The following is a 20,172-nucleotide window of genomic DNA, read 5'->3' as shown; positions in this document are numbered from 1 at the left end:
GTTTCCACCTTCTTGACTTCTAAAAGGGAAAATAATTTTTGTTGCATTGTTAGTTCTTTAAATAGAAAGTAGCAAGTTCAAATGTTGGAGAATTATAAAGTTCCCATCTACTCTCTTGTCCTCATAGTCAACTCACTCCTGTAGTAATATTTAATGATGTAGGCAGGTACTTTGAAACATGGCTGACATTTTTTTTTTTTTTTTACAAAGGTTTGTAACTAGTTCTTTCAATTTCATTTTGATAAAAGCAATGCATGATCAGTCTGTGCCTTAATGGCTCTTTTAGGGGCAGCGGCTTTATTGCCATTTCATGCTTCTTACACGAACACTGCTGAGTCAGCATTATTTTTTTAGATCTCTATTTGGCCCGACACTGGAGAGTTACTACAAAATTCTAGAATAAATACAGCCTTCCCATTTTAAGCGAGACAGCTGCTGAAAGATTGAAAGGAAGTGGACAATCCAATTTTAGGAAGGACAAAGACGAGTTTGAAAAGGACAGTTCGCTTTCATTTTCTGAAAGAAAAAAAAAAATCACCTCGAGGTTAATGAAATCATGAATGGGCAGCTTCTTTTCAAAACATAATGATGGCCAATTTGAGACCTTACAAAATATTCAAAGTCGAGTATCACACTGTGAAAATTTCACTTGTGTGTTAAAACTAAACTTGATATTGTTTCTGGTCGACGCAATATACATCTCCATGATGGGCTCGTCCCTGAAAATAATTTTATTGTTCTATATTGAAGATTTAAGTGAATTTTCACATTAGCCATATCAGAAGGCACCGGTTGATTGGCTTAGAAAATTTACAAAGGGCTTTGACACTGATTTTGGAGGACGATATCTGATAATAAGGCATAGAAAAGACAAGAAGACAAAGGAAGTGAGCATAATTTAACGTAGGCCCTGACAACATGTTAAGATTTTTTTTTTTTTTTTTCCTTTTGGAATTGGTTAAACCGCAGCACCCATATGCATCTAGCCTTGACTTATCAACTGACTGATTCAAAGCAATCATTGGCTCGTATCGATCACATGGATTTGACGCTCACCTCTCTTATTGTCTCGACCTCAGAAGGGTTTCAATCTCAGGTTCCTGTCTGGTTCTATAAATTGGCAGAACTGCTCCTCACTCTGCAGAATAAAAAAACAAAAAAAGCACAATCATTCATTGAAGAGAAATAAAAAAAAACATCATTGTTGGTTTAAAACTAAATGAAATAAAGTCTTGACCAAAATAGAGTGCATTGACTTGAAAGGCAAACAAAGATAATGTAATAAATACTCAAAATGAGAGTGCCGTGCCAAATGAAACCAAAGGAAGAAATGTGAAAACTGTGGGCATAACTCATGATTACAGGCAGTAAAACCAATGGAGACCCATCAGCAGTAAAATATAGCCAGCGGGATGATTAAGCTCATTTTCCTGTGTGCCAATCTCTCTCTCTCTCTCACTCTCTCTCTTCCCACCTCTATCACATTCAACACTTGGACGTGTTTCCCTCTCTTAAAAAAACAAAATCATCAGGCTTCTCTGTTAAAACAGGTTTTGTGATGAGCTATGAGAGGGGTGATGTATTTTATTCATCTGAAAATATTTTGTGGGATTCCCCAGGGATGAGTTCTTTGACCCCTTATGTTTAGTTCCAACTTAATGTTAACTTTACATTATGATTTTTTTTAATTGTACAGATATTCCAATGAGAGTGAGAATAAGTGCATCAGTAGTGTGAAAAAAAAAATAAATAAAATAAAAAAATGCAATGAGGTAAGTACCGACTAAGTGGTTGTGTAAAGCTCATCATACAATTGCAAACAAATTGCGGTAGCAGAGCGCCTTGTGCCACACGACTTCCCCTCATGAAACTTTCAGCAGCCATAAATGATTAAATTTGGAGCAAGTTGTTTGCCCTTACATAAATGCATAACTTTGTCAGCCAAATGTCGCACCGATGAAAGCTAATATCACCCTGCCAAATTTTCTTCGTCATTTCTCTCGTGAGCTTAACACACCCACCTCCAGATAGATGCATGTGTTACAAGGCAATTTTTTTTCATTATCATCACATTCAAATCCAGCCAATCTTTGATTTTTTTATTTTATTTTTTCATGACTGATGGAGTTTAAAATTAATCTCTCAAATTTAACGTCAAAATGAGTGATTTTCTGGCAACGCTTGGAGAATAGTGTGAGCGAAAACAGTGAGTCATTTCTCTTTGGGGACAAGTGAGCGGAGGAGGAGGCGGAGAAAGGGTGGACTGATGACAAGGGAGAAGAAAGGTGGAGGACAGCATCTTATGAGGTTATTAGGTTTTAATCAATATGGTATATGGCCAGAAGGTGATTGGAAAACAAACCTAATCTGGAAACTAATATATCTCCCGAGCTGTCTTGCCTGCCGCTCATCTACTTTGCTTTTTATTCTCCATAGCATGCACACCATATTTGTTAATTCACTATTTAAACAGCAAGAAAAATGCAAATATTAAAAAGTTGATCTACTAAATTGAAGTAATTAAAACTCACGGGGATCAAATTAATGGCAAGCGTTATTATCGACTGCAGTTTTGCATTCTCCCCTCGGAGACACACAATGCTTAAGTATTAAGATGACACAGCTAACTAAGATTAGTCGGTGGTGACATTTACTCGAAGGCACCACTCGAGTACCCCCCCCCCCTCCTCCTCGAGAACACAATGAAGGGCATTCAGAGTGGCTCAAATGGAAAGCTATTTACAAACCTTGAATTTAGATCAACAGTAAATATGCGCTACTTTTACGAATTGCTACCATTTTGTTATGGTTTGCACAAATACACTCCCACGTTGGAGGATAAAAGTCAGTACATATGTTGAGCTTGAAAAGTTCATGTCATCACATGGCTTGTAGATTCCACATTTATGTAACTATACATGACATTTAGGGGGATTGCTTAATATTTTATGAAGCCGTCTCAACTAGAATCATAGATGTTGTTTGTTCTAGTCTTTTTTTTTTTTTTCAAACTACAATGGTTTTGTATGAGAAGAGATTTAATGCTGCCATGGACACTTGCAGAGTTTGGAATAATTTTGCAGGGGGAAAGTGGAGCAGAAAATGTATTACCGTATTTTTCTGACAATAATGTGCATCTATTTTTGGAAATGGAAACATTGAGGGAAAACAAAGCAGTACAGCAAGTGACTAAAATATGAAGTGTGCCTTGTAATGGGAAAAATAGGGTAATTTGAACTGATTTGTATTTCTCGTGCATATTGTTGTGCACAGATGTGGACGTGACAGCGCCTTTTTTTTTTTGCTTGCCTGCACCGCCAGCGCGGCACAAGCCTCTTTGCACGTGGTAACGGAGCTCAAGAGATGGATGCTGCAACAGAGCATGACTAAATATTTCAGCAGAGCAGATGGCTGGGACGTTTTCCATACTCGTGGCAAATGGGAAAATATCTACAATAGATTCTGAGCTCATTTTAGGACAAGTTTGCGGAATTGCCATTTGGAAGCTGGATCAGAGCACTGATGGTTATATAATTTGAGTTGAAAATCCATTTATTGGAATCGGCCTTTCAGGGCAGCTCGGCCAATCTCGGATTTAGACGGTCACAATGAGCCGTTTGAAACTGTAATTTGTTGTTTTATTCTGATTTGTAAAAGTGAGCCACTTGCTATGAAAATAATGTCTCTTGAAATGATGTGCTAAGAAAAATAATTTCGCTTTTGGCGAGATAACTTTTGTAGATCATTTTGACCGTGTTGGATCAATATATATATTTTTTTGCTGCCGTACTTGTTAGAGCTACAAACAGTATTTCCTTGAAGGCCTTGGAGAAATTCAATCAGTCACTCTTAACGGGTCAGATCATTACACACTGCAGCCGGCAAGACTTTCTCTTGCAGCAGGTTATCTACTTACTGGTTTCAGATGTTTTCACCCCCCCCAAAAAAATTCAACTTCAATATTAATAATTGAATTTAATCGCTGTAGAACGAAATTTAAAATGCGCTGGCTCAGCAGGATGACAATGAATCATAAATAAGACTTTGAAGATGACTGAACATGTTGCCCACTGTTTCCTTTATTCTGTCTCTTATTCAATAACAATGCAGGGGGGCGAATTTTAGCCATTTTAACTTTCTTTTAAGCGAAGTATTGACTATGGCAGGAAAAGGCAGAGGAAGATGATGAGGGGAGAGAAATGCATTGAAAAAAGTTAAGAGGCTGCAAGCAATGAGTCAGCATTGGAAAAAATGAAACGATGGGGTGCATTATCATCAAGTGCATTATCGTTAGTGTAGCTGCAACCTCCATCCATTTATGTTTAAATTATGAGCATCAGTAAAGATGCCTTTTTACGCCTAATACCACTCACCCATTCTGACTTACTCAGCTAAGAAATTTACGAGGCAACTTTTGCTGGCATGGACAGCCGATGGTTAATAATGGAAATGAACGACTACAACAAAAAAACTGTCCCTGTCTCGTGACAGGTTTATTATCGACGGTAAATGATTGAAATAATGAGGCTGATTTGTGAATTAACTATCAAGGGCAACGCTACAAATTATGTTTAATAAGCTGAGTTAATATGATATCTGTGTTTAATGTATCAAATAGTGAATGATTGGCCCCTATGGTACACTTGCACGTGTGAGAGGATTACCAAGTACCGCTCATTTGTCTAAAGCAAATCGTGTTGAAATGATGAAAATTCATATTTTCAATCAAAACGAAAAAAGGTAACAGGAAGCTACTTTATAGTTCCCAATGGAAAGTCCAGGGTGGGGTTGTTCGTGTTTTAACAATCCACAATGGGCCTCATTTATCAATGTAGTTTTCATTTTCTGAATTTGTTTCTCAGAAGGTTAAGTAGTATTCATGAAGAGTTCTTGTTGCAGGATTATTAGCATACGTTCCTCTCATATTGGAGATGTGTGCAAAGGGATCAGTGTTCATATCACGTTTTTTCCTCAATGCGTATATGTGAAACGCATACCTGAGGACCATTTAAGGACATGAAACAGAAAAAGGAGAGTACCGTATTTTTTGGATTATAAAGCATACCGGACGATAAGGATAATAAATATATGCTATATATATATATATATATATATATATATATATATATATATATATATATATATATATATATATATATAGATAATATACCGTATTTTCCGCACTATAAAGTGCACCGGATTATGAAGCGCACCTTCAATGAATGGCCCATTTTAAAACTTTGTTCATATATAAGGCGCACCGGATTATAAAGCGCATAGAATAAATAACTCAATATTGCTCAAACGTTAATGCAATCACAATATAGTAACACTCAAAATAGTGAAAACAATAACAATATATCAATAACTCAACATTGTGCAAACGTTAATATCACACAACACGCAAAATAAACACGTAAAGCTTACTTTAATAAATTAGTCCTCATCCATGAATCCATATTGGTCCATATATAAGGCGCGACGGATTATTAGGTGCACTTTTGAGAAAATTGGAGGTTTTTAGGTGCACCTTATAGTGCAGAAAATACGGTATATATATTATTCAGTGACCTAAATCACAGTCATTTGTTCTGAAGTGTCTGTCCAAAAACCGCTTAGTTTATGGCTAATAAAACATTGGTAAAGGGCAGAAATGTCAGGAGAGAAACTGAATAAAAGGTGCTTTAAAATGTAATTTGATCACAAGAACTGTTGACAAAGACTCAATGCCTTGTGTCCAAACATGCCATTATTGATCCCAGGGAGATTCAGTGTTGTGACAACACACTGACACGCTGCTTTGACCACAGTTTAATTTCTTTCCCCCGGGCAAACTAATGGATATGTGGAATGACACCCACCCTAATGGATTCAGCCTCGGAGATGGCGCGCAGAAGGAGAATATGCATTTTGTATTCCCTTGCCCTCTACAAACTCTCTCTGAAAACTCATCACGTTGCAACGCATTACAGGAAGGTACCATCCGGCATAAGGCAACCTTTAACAGGAAGTCATTAGCATTAGCAGCCCCATAGCGCTGGGTTGATGCCAAAGTGACCTTGCTGGCTAATAAACAGCGCATCCCGTTTATCAATTCACGGCAACAAACCGGTGATGCACACATGCCAGCATCACATAAGCAATAAAGCGAGCTGCTTTATTTGACCGCACGCCAGTCACCTGGAGAGAATGAACCACTTTGCAGGCGATGGTTCTTAACACGTGTCGACCGTCTTTTATTGTGATCGCGTCGGGGATAAAACGTCAAAGAAGACATCGCAAAGGGCGAACGGGTCAAAGATTGCTTCGGGTGACTGATGAAATGTGTAAAAGCAAGAAAAGTGAAGAAAAAAAAATAAAAGCCCGGACTTCAATTCCCCCTACTCCGAGTGGAGATTGATGACCAAACACGAAAATGTCATTTGCAGTGATTTTTGCAAGGCAATAAAAAGCTTCGTAAAAGTAAAGCAAACTGCTTGGAGAGCAGTTCCTCGGTCACTACCAAATGAGATGTACTAAGACTTGGTAAAAGGCTTGACTTTTTTTTTTTTTTTTATCAAGCCCTAGGAGTATATCATTTAATGGACCTCAACAGATAACACATTTACAAGGCGGGAAAAAAAACGGGTTGGACACCAAGAAATAAGCAAAAGAAAAATATAAATGCACCGGATGTGCTCAGTAGTGACATAGTGGTACATAGAACATCCCAGAACATTTATTCCCTGTTTTTTTTTTCATTATTGAACCAAGGTCTCTTAGGTAAAGCGAGTATTTACACTTTAATACTGTCGCCGCTTTTATAATATGCGGAGGTGTCAAAAATGTCTACAGTGAATTTCCTGATCGCCTGAAATCCTGTTTTTTTTTCTACCTCCTCCCAATTGTCACGCAAGGCCTTTTAAAAACATATTTTCCAAGATTGGATTTCACAGCCTTGCTAAGAAAAATGGCTGCTTACAGCCCTGACTAAACATTGTGTAGCTGCAGTATGCAATTCTTTATTATTTATCGTCTGTTGTAGAGCTACAAAAGGTACAATTACTACAACATGCGGGATTCGGGGGGAAGGCAGGGGGGCTCCATTCGGCTTACTCAAGGAAGCCTATGTTCTTATAGCCTGCTAGGAAAAGAGCTAATGAAGTAATCCATAGTCATTGCTCAGCCATCACCCTTTGTACGCACTTAGTTGGAATCATGTCCAGGGAGTGTGGCGGAAAGAAGCCAGCGAAGGAATCAGAAGTACATTAGCTGCAGAAGAGGTCATCGTAGGATACGGGGCGGGGTGTCATTAGGGGCGACTGTGGTGAACTGTAATTGCATCTGAAAGATAATCTGAACAGTTATCGATTTTCCATTATTGATGGGGAGGGGGTACATTTTCTTTGTTATGCTCTGCCGGGTGGCTAACAAGGAAGGTGGCACGACAGAGAAAGTTCAGGCGGACAATAAGAGGAGGTTATGGCCAGCGGGGCAGGCAAGGAGGCTTAATGTTGCCATAAAGTTCAATATTATCACCCTGACCGGCTGTCCAGGGAGTGAACCTGTAAATAAGCGACGCAGCACATGCTCTCACTAAGGATGCTGATTTAAAGCTATTTGGTTTGTTGGCCTATTTATTTTGCAAGATAGGGCAATATACAAGAGACAAGGAAGGGCAAGGGGTCTTGCTGGCCTGATACAACATGAAACACAGCAGTGCGACTGGCGGCAAAAGCCAATCCCCAGATATGAGAATGCTTTAAGTTTTATGACCCCCCCTCCTTCCACCAAACTGAATATAATTGCCCTACAAGGGCATTCTGTCTTTCAGCTTCATGGTGTGAAATGAGGAGGGGGGGGGGGGCAGAGGTGGACTGATGAAGTAGCTACTTGGGAGCGAGAGTTTCATTTGTATGGGTGTGTTTTTTTTAAAGCACACATAATCCTCTCATCATGAAATCACACCTTAATACCTCTCAAAAGTGTCATAATATTTTTTACTTAATATGAAAAGTCACAAGACTTGCTGCGTCAGCGCTTAAGTACATCCTGAAGGTCAACATGTCGCCTTCGTGTTGTTGCATGAGACTAGCGTGATTAGCTCTTGTCACTGTAAATATAAGTTATTCCCCCCCTTTGACATCTCAATCTCTGTGAAATGTGAAATGTGTCATCGGGGACCGCGAGTGATATATATTATGCGTAAAATAAGCATCGTTAGGATATTCGGTGACGCTTTATCGTCTTTACTCGAGATGGCCACGGCAGCCCAAAGGTGGCGTTAGGAGGTCAGAGTTTGTTTTGATCTGTGTTCAGCTTTCTAGAGGTCAATCGCTTTTAGCAATTACTCCATTACTCCCATTGGCACGTTTATCCGCCGGCAGGAAATTGGAGTGTCTCTCATCTATCCATCATTGTGTGTTCTTCGCCGGGTCCGAAGCTTGTTTCAGCGCACGTTTGTCTGCCTCGCAGCTTGGAGGTTGGCATCAAAAATTCATGTGGAGATAGAACTGCAGAGACAGACGAGAGTGAGCGAGGAGGACTCCAATGACGGCGAGATGGTTTACATGCCAGATTTGGAAGTAATTGTGTTTGCGACATGAAACGCGGACATTCAGAATCCGCTGCAGAGGTGAAGGCATCATGAAAAGCCTTAACGGCTGGCGGGCATTTGTCTTTTAAAAGGTTAATTACATCTAATCTGAGTGGGAGACGCTGTGTCACAGAAAGAGACGTTAATAAAGGATGGCAAGGTAAGGGAGCAGTCTTAACGGATGAGCGGGATCTGCCACCCGCGCAAACAGGACTGGTGAAAAAAAGACGAATCAATCAGAATGTAAGAAAAGGAGTTGTCGATGAAGCGTTGACTTGAATAGACTTAAAGCAACAATATGTCGTAAATTCATCCAACAATAACCGTTTTGTGAATGCATTGATTCATGGTAAAGAGGTTGGTTCTTTCGTTACCATGGCAACCACGGAGCTCCAATTTATTTAGATAAAACAGTTTTGTGGGAGTATTACTCATCGAAAATTGGAAGAGAAAATAATCAATCACAATAATATACAAATAAATACTGATAATGTCCAGTTTTCGGCCTAATTTTTGATATAACTGAAAACAAATGTTCAACAAGTTTTTAATACCGTAATTACCATTAATTATTTTTAATGCCAATTAGTTTTTTGTTTTTTTGCAAAATCCATTTAATGACTGATAATGCTTTTTAATAATCGCTGGAAGGCAAATTTAAAAATGAACAAATAAGCAACGTTTTTTTTGTCCCTCCTGTTGTCATATTGTGTGGAAATTATAACAAATCCTAACAACATATTCAAACGCAAATTACGGTGACTAAAAATATTGTTACGGTACGTAAAAGTAACATCACAGTGCTTGTTATTTTTTGTTCTGAACATGTTCTGGCACAAAAGGAATACAATCAAGCTTAAGATTGCATTTGGTTATACAATAGCTAATCTTAGCGTTGTGCAAATATGTTCTTACTTAGAGGGTATCTAAATTATGATCTCAATGGAGATTTTTCGTAACAAAGGCATTTATGTCTTTGAAACGTCAAACCCAATTCCCTACGCCTCCTCTGAAAAGCAAGCCATCTGATAATGCCTCAAAACCTTTGGGGTAAAATACTGCCAAGAAGTGAGATCCAAAACTGAGTCGGATAATAAAAGCAACATAAAAGAACGAAAACAAATCTGTTCAAACATGATATGAAGAACGTCCCTGCATTCCTTTTAACGCCAATGCAACAAACGCATCCAAGTCAACCCGATCATATTGCACAATTAACACCTAGCAGGAAGCAAGACCTGGTTCTGTCAGTGTCCCCGAGTCAAGTCGAGTATCAAAGACAACAAGATGTGAGTCATCTGTTCCACGGTGAGGCTTTTGTTTGAACTAGACTTAGACAAAGGAAGTGATGGCTGTGAGACAACAACGAGGAGACGGCTCTCTGCGGAGAAACTAATCTTCTTGATGGTATTATCATCCACTCATCAGGGCCGCTATACCAGTATAGGTCATGCTGCTCGGCTCGCCGCGACAGCCGGCGTCTCTAAGTTACGAGCATCTCATTACTGGTGTGTTTTGCAGTCTTTTCATAGGTAAATAGTAAAACCGGGTAGGGGGGTATCAAAAGCTAACGCTGACAGCCATTGCATTGCCTCCTGCGTAATCTGGATACGCATGAATGAAAAAAAGGATCACCTCATCATACTGTCATATCTTTTTTTTTTTTTTCATAAAGAAAAGCTGGCTCCATTTTCAATTTCCGATTTGTATAGTTGGAGATTGAGATCGTAATTTGGATTCTGATGTGAGTAGTTGCAGGTATCATGGGTAATGTATCGGGGGGGGTTTCCCCGCAACTTGATTTGCACCCACTTCAATAGCTGAGCTGAAGAATCAGTGAGTGTAAAAGTTCATCGCCTCTGGCAAAATCCAGGTTGCAATCTGACTGGCCGGATGATCGAATTTTATGGTCGCCGAATTCCAGATGGAATGCATTGTATATGTTGTGGCACTGCTCTTGTAGTCCTCGCGGACGGTCTGGAAACTCAATCGCTCGTCAATCCATCCTATGAACTTTTTATTTCGACAGAAAGAGTTGAGGTTATTGTGTTTTTGTCCTTTACAAGCCAGTGTGTGGAGGGACTGGACACTAATCAGGTTTCAGGAAGAACGCTGATGATACCGAGGGGATTCCTTTCTCAATGTTTATTTTATATCGGCTAACTTGATACATCTATTGAGAAACGTTTTTCACAAGCAAACAGATTTATATTTTATATTCATAATTACCAAATGGATGTTTGCAGTTTTATAGGACAAAATTATAAGATGGATCTTGCAACAACCTCTTGGGACTTATCAATAAATACACATTTATAAATGAGAGCCAAGAGTTGTATATAAATGTCTGGCTGTCTTCCTATCCATTTTTTTCAGTTTAATAAACGATATTGTAAACTTTGTGGAGCGACGTGTCATATGGGCAAAAAAACTAAACAGGTATATTACGTTGCAATTCGTCATATTATGTGTTATCAATAGGACGAATCAATGATTTTTTTTAGGCCGAGGCAGATTTTTAGCAGAAAAATTACAAATTAATTTGCAGATCAATTGAAAAATATAGAATGCATGAAATAATTTCATCAAGTAATCGTATCGGCACATAGTTTTGATAAATACTCAATTGTCTTTGTGTTAAGCCTGGAAATAAAGAAACGTACATTTAATTGACTGAACGCATTTTTAATGAAGTATTCTCCAAGTGCATCCAAATTTGAAAAATGCAGTTTGGAAACGCTCTTGTGAATATGTCTGTCTTTTTTGGCAAGTGTGTTTAGGTCAAATCAACCGTGATCTTTTGTACTTTGTTCTTGGCTCAATGACAGAGAGCCCATTTGGGAAGATGCAAATCAGGAGCATTGTCAGCGCTACTAATTCAAGGCTGCTCTTCTTCCAAACCTTTTCTCCATAGAAGAAGTCCTGACAGAGACTAATGTCGCAAACAGTCAGTTCCACTCGATGGTCATTGAGCAATGTTAACTCATACAGTTTCGCTGACTCATCAAGTCTTAAACATGGTTCCTAAATAAAATAAAGCAAATTAACTTGGATTCATGCATGGTAAAAAAGAAGTTGTAATTTGAATAGTTTGAAATGAGTACCGTATTTTCCGGACTATAAGGCGCACCTAAAAACTTAAAATTTTCTCAAAAGCCGACAGTGCGCCTTATAGTCCGGTGCGCCTTATATATGGACCAAATTTAAACTGGCCCGAAGTATTGTGTCATGAAATCAATCATAAGTGGCTTGCTGAAGACTATGAATCATGAATCAAAAAGACTATGCATCATTATTTTGTGATTATAAAGTAATTTGTTGCGTCTGAAGTTATAAATATAATAAAAAAGATGATTTGATTTGGATTAAAAATCTGACATGATATATTAATGGTGTGCCTTATAGTCCGGTGCGCCTTATATAAGGACACAGATTTAAAATGGGCCATTCATTGAAGGTGTGCCTTATTATCCGGAAAATACGGTACCTGAATTTTCTAAATATAGTCAAAAGCAATTTCAATATGGACTTAGAGTGACTCAGTCATTTATATCTGGTTCAAGTAAATATTCAAGCTGAATTATGTCACAAAATATCCAGGCCAGCAAGAGTAGTGACTAAATCCATGACATGACTAAATCCCTGCCTGCCTTCTAAACGTTGCGCAAATCAGCCATCTTCAAGGCGAGCCACAGGGTTTTAATGGAATTGTCTTTTGGGATTTGTTCACGCCGCCAGTCGTGTTTGAGGCACGGAGCACGTCAAGGGAGAAAAGATCTCTTTGAATGTCGGCTGAAAGAATACACGCTGCCTCCAGGGGGAAACGGCGGGTCCTCTTATTTCCTCCCTTTAAGCGTTACATATTGCACATATCACACCTTGAGCTCTTCTGTTGCCGAGTGTATCAAAACTAAGTTTGCAAACGTACAAGGTAAGCTTGTGTGACAAATAGATCAACTTTTTGGAGACTTATTTCAACAACTTTTTACAAAGTACTGTTTGCGGATATATCTCACAGGTTGTAGCTCTCCGAGTAGCTACAGTGGTTTCAATTCTAAAAAAAGAAGCGTGACAAAAAAAAGCTTTTTTTTTTTTTTTCATTACAGAAATGCTAATATTTAAAGACTGCAAGCTTTTACTGTGACACATTCTATGAATTCATAACTTGATGTCATGAATTTTTATCACTGCAAAACCACTGACTGGCTCATGTTTATAGAAAGACACCACAAGTGACGAGTCGGCCGTAAAAAGGTAAGATAATTAAAGTTCCTATGGATTGAGACTTGCAAATAAATGGCTAACGTGACAGATACAAAGAGTGCAATAAAAAAAAAATGGTGACGATGCATCGCTTGCCAATTCTTCAACTGTGTCAAAGCAAAGTTGGGCCAGCATCTTCTCATTTGACCCTAAAGCATCACAGCATGGTGCCCCACTTAGCTCTCACTGCAAAGCAATTATACACCACAAGTTCCTGGTGTCAGCGTCAAATCGCTGTAGTTACAAATAAGGCCTTTGGGTCACATATTAAACTGAGGGCAAATTATCGGTAATGAACAGAGTCGTGATTATGACGCCCGACATCTATTGAGCTGTCACGATGACGTGCCGATTATTTTTCTCTCGTTATTAAGAAGGCAAAGCTTATGTTGCAAACAAAGCTAGCGTGAAGTCTTCAACTTGTAATTACTATGCCACTCTTATGCTTTGATCTAAAAATTTGCGAGCTCTCTTCATGCATGACTTGATAAAACATTTTGCGGGGTAAAAATGGTCCAAGAATGATCATTTTTTTGAAGTCCATGCACTAAGAAGAAAAAATAAAACTGTAGCACCAAATCCAGCCCGCTAAAATAAATAAATAAAACAAATCAAAGAGGCTTCAACAACCTAATGTCATAATCGCTTCCACTTCATCAGAGCGCTGGAACCGCCACCGTGACGGCTCAGCTCGCTTACCCCAGCGCCGAGAACACTCAACCATCCAGCCTCATCAAGCCTATTTATCAGAGTGATCGCCTTTAAAGTCAGCTCTCCCCATGCAGTCGCCCTACTTAAAGCCATGTCGTGTTAGCGCCCGTCGACGCTCTCCCTCAGTCACTCGGCCACATCGCCGCTGTGCTTCTTCTCTCATTACACGAGCATCGACTGGGCCTTGGTCGGGATTAATGGAAGCGGATATTTTGTCAAAATGTATGAACGTCTCCATTTGAGAAAAATCAGGGTCATTGCGTAACTCGCAATTATCAACCAGCACCACTTTTGCTTTCTGCTGGTAAAAAATGAGGTTAAATGAGGTTTGCTTGAGCATTCAGACACATTTGGAAGCAATGGCTCGTCTCTTCAAATGTTTGACTTGATATGAATAAATATTATAGAAATTATAAAGGAAAAGCTGCAATAGATGTCACTGAGACCAAAGCGAAGAATAATTTACAACTTGGACAAACTCGAGGGCCTAAAGGACTTCGGTTCTAAACAACAATCACACCTCTAGTAAAAGACAAACCCTAAAAATCACACAAGGTCATAATTTATGTGGATGTTTGGATAATCCAACGTTCATCACCTCTAACCTCAGGGCAAATTGCACGCGGGTCATAAAAAAAAAAGCAATCCGTGTAATAATCAGCAAATGGAGGTAAAAAGCAATTTCCTAAATAGTGATGCGATAACGTCACAGCGAGTATAGGAAGACATCGTAATGATCGAAGAAGCCTCCTTGTGCGTTTGGCTCAAGGTGAATGTGCTCGAGCCGCTTCTTTACAGAACCTTGAAATACCATGTTTTATTCAAATGAACTCTTCACATTAGGATTTACATTTGAATTGCTGTATTTTTCATACTCAAAGGCACGTTGGTTTATAAGAAGCCGTCAATTTTGCGAAATTTCCATTTATAGGTCAGAAAGTGCACAGCGTAATGGAAAAACATGTTTTCACGGTACTTTTTTTGACTACGTTATTTATATATTTATATTTATTATTTACAATATGTTGTACTTTATAAATATTTTTATATTTAATATTTATATTTTGTATTACATCATACAAGTAAGAACTCCAGATCTATTCACATCAAGCAAATCAAACTGAAAATGCACAAAGCACGGGCCTTAACAATTATAATGAGGAGAGAAATAATGATTCAGATGGAAGATTAGTTATTGAACTATCGAACCTCTTCTTAATGCACGTCGCGTCCCGTCTAATTGTCACGAAGGATTCCTCAGCATTTCCAAAGGCTGTAATTATTGATGATTTAGTGGGCTCGCAAATGACTATGAATTACATTGATTTTCGGAGGTAAACAAAACTGAAAGTTGCATATTAAATGTCTGACAGAATTATGGTTCTCTAGAAAGACATTTTCATTTATAGCGTTTATATTGTTCCATGTTACAACAATGGTCACAAAAGGTTTGGTTACAAGGCCCATGGACATTTTTTTTTTTTTTGTCCACTTGCTTTTCTCATTTTTCATGACACACTTTGCTTCTTCATGCTTCGTAAATGCCGAGTCTTTTAATGGATCCAATAGTGAGCATCCTTCATGCGGTGACGGATGCAGTTGCCTTGGAGCTATTTGTGGAATATGTCTTCAGAACACGATTATACTGGAACTTCAATAAAGAAACAAAATTGGACAATTTTTGCTAAAAATGCAGCAGAAAGGTGCTAATGTAAAAACATTGCAAGTTGAATTGCAGTGAATTATGGAAAATGAAAGAAAAATGAGGACAATTACGAGAAGTTTCTATGTAGCTCACTGATGCTATGTAAAATACCGTATTTTCCGCAGTATAAGGCGCACCTAAAAACCTCAAATTTTCTCAAAAGCCGACAGTGCCCCTTATTATCATGTGCGCCTTATATATGGACCAATATTGAGCCACTACAGCAGGTGTGTCCAAAGTCCGGCCCACGGGCCAAATGTATATATCCAATATGTGGACAAACTTTTAAAATGGGCCATTCATTGAAGGTGCGCCTTATAATCCGGTGCGCCTTATATATGGACAAAGTTTTAAAATGGGCCATTCATTGAAGGTGCGCCTTATAATTATAGTGCGGAAAATACGGTACTAAAATTATATTAACATAGAAGTGCAAACAACCTTTTTTCACTCGACGCCCTCTTTAAGTATGAAGTTCAACAGTGGAGTAACTTATTTTGTATTTCCATTTTGTAATATTGGCTTTTTGAATGTCATGGCAAATGCCACCCTGTCAATTGCATTTAAGTCAATGTATGTGGCCTTAGTGAATATTTTCAATTGACTTGGTCATACGATTTTCACAGCCGGTGGAAAATATAGACTTCAAGTAAAATGTCAGGTTTTTTTTTTCTTTATCGGACAAAAGAAGAGTGCACCGTGGCGGAATATCCTCGAATGACTCCAGCTGGACGCTGTGGATTATTAGACTGTATCGGGACATAAATTGAGTCGTGATGGGACTGTAATATTTTTCAACGTGGGAGTAAACCCTGAACTCTGAGATAAGCCATGAGGGCTTGACATTTGCAAAAGTGTCTTGAGGGAGGACCTATTGCTCTCAGTGTAGAGGCTTGTAGACATCCTTGGCTGCCCTAATGATCCATATTCATCTTTAGCTAGTCAAGCACCGATACACAATGCTCACGTTTTTTTTTTAGATCCCCGTGGGAGCTGACCTGAAATGTTAATAAAGCATCAGTTTGTATTTTTTTTATTGATGTATAGCTCTGTGGTTATTTCTAGAATTGAGTCGAGTTGGGGTTTCGAATTGTTTTATTTTACTTATTAATTCATGGAATACAATATAAAGCTAGCCACGTATGCAAAATGTGGTTCTCTGAAGATAAATGTATAAATGCATGTATTTATTTTCTATTGGCTCACTGGAAACAGTGGTGAGCTGAATTGTTTGCAATCATCACATGTTGGCTTCTGCAGCTTCTTATTTTTGTTTGCAAATCCAAATATACTGCAGCCAATTCATCTTTACCAGTGGGGTGGTAAATTAAACTTCAAAACTTTAGGGAGGAGATTTGTTCAATAGTATATTGAATTTGATGTCAACACTATTCAACAATGTCGAGCACAAATGCACTTGTTTGTTTTTCCAAACATGTGTTTTTCATCATCTTCCCCCCAAGGTGGGAAACGAATGCTGCTTCAGTGCCTCTGAGAAAACAAAAGTTGGTCGGTATTGTACAGCACTTTCATTTCCAAGGCAGGAATTTTGTTGTTGTTGTTTTGGCATGAACAATAACAGGCGTAGGGCAACAAAGGGTGAAGGGATTGCACAGGAGATGGGTGCCAGAGCAAGACTCGACTGCAAATGATCTTTGGTGAAGCATCTCCGAAATCAAAAAGGCCGGGAATGAAAACGCGGCTCTGCATACACTCACAGCATGAGCAAGACAAAAAAACTTGTGTTTCAGTTGCTGCATATGATGAAACATCCTACAAGAAAATGTATTTTAAAAAAAAACTGTGAAATATAATCACTTTCATTCTTTTTGTTTGTTTCTCACTTCATTCTGCACTGCAAAGTAAAAAGTTAGGCGAACTCAAACTTTCAAGGCAACAAATGATAAACTTTTTAGTCGGGCAATTCAACAAAATATTTTGCGCTTGTATTTTTTGCCTACCCTAAAGACAAAACTAAAAACAACTTTTCGGGCAAACAGCTAGCTAATATATTTAAAATCATATCTGATGATTGCAACAGACTTGACTAAAAGTATTCATGATGCAAAAACTGTTTGCCTTCATAAAATAAAAATGCAGACTGTCAAAGATGGCGTTCAATAGAACTGTGCTGGTTTGGGATGCTTGTTTTCTGTTCCTCCACAAATATATGTGTTTAAAAAACACTTTTATACTAGGATGGAGTTGGACTAAATATATGTAAATATTCCACTTGCATCCACTCTCAGAGGAGAAGTTGGAGTGAAAAGGATGGCAGAAGTGGCTGAGTATGATGCAGAGGCCATTAAGCCAGAAGAGCAGCCGACAGCGGGAGTCGAGGGGAGCAGCGATGGTGAAACCTGGCTGCCACTCCTCATGGGAAATGACAAGGGAAGGCGAAGCTGCTTAATTGTATCTCACGCTCCCAATCGATTGCAACCCAAAAACAACCGGCGAGAAATCTGTTTCGGCACGACGGCGGGGCATTAAGGAATCGCGCCACGAAATTGAAATCATCAATGAAAGTCAGTGATAGTCTCTACAGGTGATCGGTGTCCACATCCAGCCGCCACGAAGCAATGCAAGAAAATTACAAAGGTACTCTGACCATCGAAACCATAAAATATAAATAAAATATAAAATATATAAAAAAATCTAAAATATGTATATTATATGTAAAATTATTTATATAAAATAAAATAAAAAATCTATATATTAAGAATACATAAATTATATATATATATATATATATATATATATATATTTATATAGAATATTATATAAAGAAATTAAAGGAATTTAAGTCTGAAAATTTAGGGACCGTATTTTCCGCACTATAAGGCGCACCGGATTATAAGGCACACCTTCAATGATTGGCCCATTTTAAAACTTTGTCCATATATAAGGCGCACCGGATTATAAGGCGCACCTTCAATGAATGGCCCATTTTAAAACTTTGTCCATATATAAGATATATACCTCTGGCCCGCGGGCCGGACTTTGGACCTGCCTGCTGTACTGGCTCAATATTGGTCCATATATAAGGCGGACCTGATTATAAGGCGCACTGTCGGCTTTTGAGAAAATTGGATTTTTTCTTCTCTGAAACGTCTCACCTTAGTCCATAGCGTGGAATATGTATCAAACATGAAATGCAATCTCCTGACTAAGCTTAGCCGGGCCACCGGGAAATGCCACGATGGCCTTTGTACAAACTGCAATGTTTTATTCATCTCCAAAGTAGCATGTAAATGTGTCTTTTCTATGCCACGGAACAGGGGACCAACGTGTCACCGTGCACTAGCTGATTGAACTTTAAAGGTATGCTCGGGTTTTACGGAGCATCTGTTTTAACCCGTCACTTCCGGTGAATAATCAGATGAATAGATTTTGACACAGTCTGATGGGGGAGATAATGAAAGAAAACATTCGAATTGGCATCGGCATTTGGATGATCCACACATGGAAAGTTCACGTATGACTTTTAGACTTCACTAGAGAGACCCACTTAATGGCTTAGCCAAAGGAACTCTGGGGCTGTGGAGCCCTTAAAAAAACAAAACAAAAAAAATGCCTGAAACGATTAACTAAAACGTGAGCTTCATTTGGCCTGACATTTTGTTATTTTTCCCCCCCCACAGGAATTAAGCTGGACAAGCTTGACACAATGGTTTGAAGACTGTCCACACTCGTACTATTGCAATGATGAATGAAATAAATACAAGTCAGGATAATTTACATGCCTCAGTATCGCCTGACATTTCCTTGGCTCTGTCGTCCATGTTGGAAATAATCAAAATATATCAAAGCAGTTTGTATTGCCACGAAAACTGTTGTGATTTATTCCCAAGGATCTGGCTCAAGATTTAAAACAACCCACCCACTATTTATTGAAAATATTTCAATCTTTTTTTTATTTTTTTTCTGTTTAATTCAGATTTTTCAGAATATGTCTTACCTCTCAGAAAATGTCCGACTTAAATCTCATTAGGCAATGCTGGCCTCCACACGAGAAAGTGCGGACAGATTTATCGACCTTTGTTTTTGCATGTCCATAAAGATAACGCAAACCGCATCCAGCGTGCACCTGTGTGCACAAACAAAGCCAGTTATGTGAAGTATAAACACCATGGAGAAGCTTCTATTGGCGTGACTAATTATCTGAAAGCCGAAACACTATATTACTTGCATGATTACTGAGCTATCTATAGTTAATTATACAGCTTGCTCTTGCCTGACCTCTGCCAGCATGATCCATTACTCAACTCCACTGTCCGTTCCTTCATTTACCGCCATTATTCTTTTGTTCTCTCATTTAAAGTTGCCTTCAACTCCCTCTGTAAAAAAAAAAAAGTGACCTTTCATGTCTTATCTTAACAAGACAAAAAAAAAAAAGAAGCATTTTAGCTCTAAAGCCCCGATTAGCATAACTACTCAAACAGTTAAGTCACTTTGTTCTGTTTTCTACATGTTTGGTTGCTGTCTAATAGGCCCTTTTTTTTTTTTTTTTTAACAATTTAAAGCAGCAAACGGAACACTACAAGATCCCTAAGGAGCTTTTCGTAAGTCTCATCACAACTAGAATCAAATGCATTATTTATTTCAAGCTGAGTCACTGCTATATATTTCTCTCCCTCTTTTAACCATGTTTGCACATGCACTGTTTGTTAGTTCTTTTGGAGTCTCGAGGCAGTGGCAATTCTTTGAAAATAAAATGGCTGTGATCTTCAAGGTCTGCTGAAAAAACACGCGGGATAAAGGGCAACGCTAGCTCGTTTTTTAAAAAGGTTTGGTTGGTTTTACATAGTTGACCGTTTATTGTTCAGTAAAATTGTTTTGTGTTTAGCAACGCTGAAACACTGATTTGACTAACAAGTTCAGACAGGGGAACAAAATTTGACATTTAGAACCAGATAGA

The 20,172-nt window shown here is 38.5% G+C and overlaps 1 long non-coding RNA gene across 1 annotated transcript in view; it reads right to left on the bottom strand.

Moving 5' to 3' along the window:
- The window catches only part of LOC125987328 (uncharacterized), a 54,911-nt gene that overhangs the window by 14,401 nt on the left and 20,338 nt on the right, over positions 1-20,172 (bottom strand). The window contains exon 4 of the long non-coding RNA XR_007487983.1: positions 1,057-1,138. This is a non-coding gene — a long non-coding RNA (uncharacterized lncRNA). The remainder of the gene's footprint in view (positions 1-1,056; positions 1,139-20,172) is intronic.

Source organism: Syngnathus scovelli, chromosome 19 (genome assembly GCF_024217435.2).
Source record: "Syngnathus scovelli strain Florida chromosome 19, RoL_Ssco_1.2, whole genome shotgun sequence".
NCBI lineage: Eukaryota > Metazoa > Chordata > Actinopteri > Syngnathiformes > Syngnathidae > Syngnathus > Syngnathus scovelli.
Note: the sequence above shows the minus strand (reverse complement) of the source record. Positions and strands in the feature narration are given on the sequence as shown.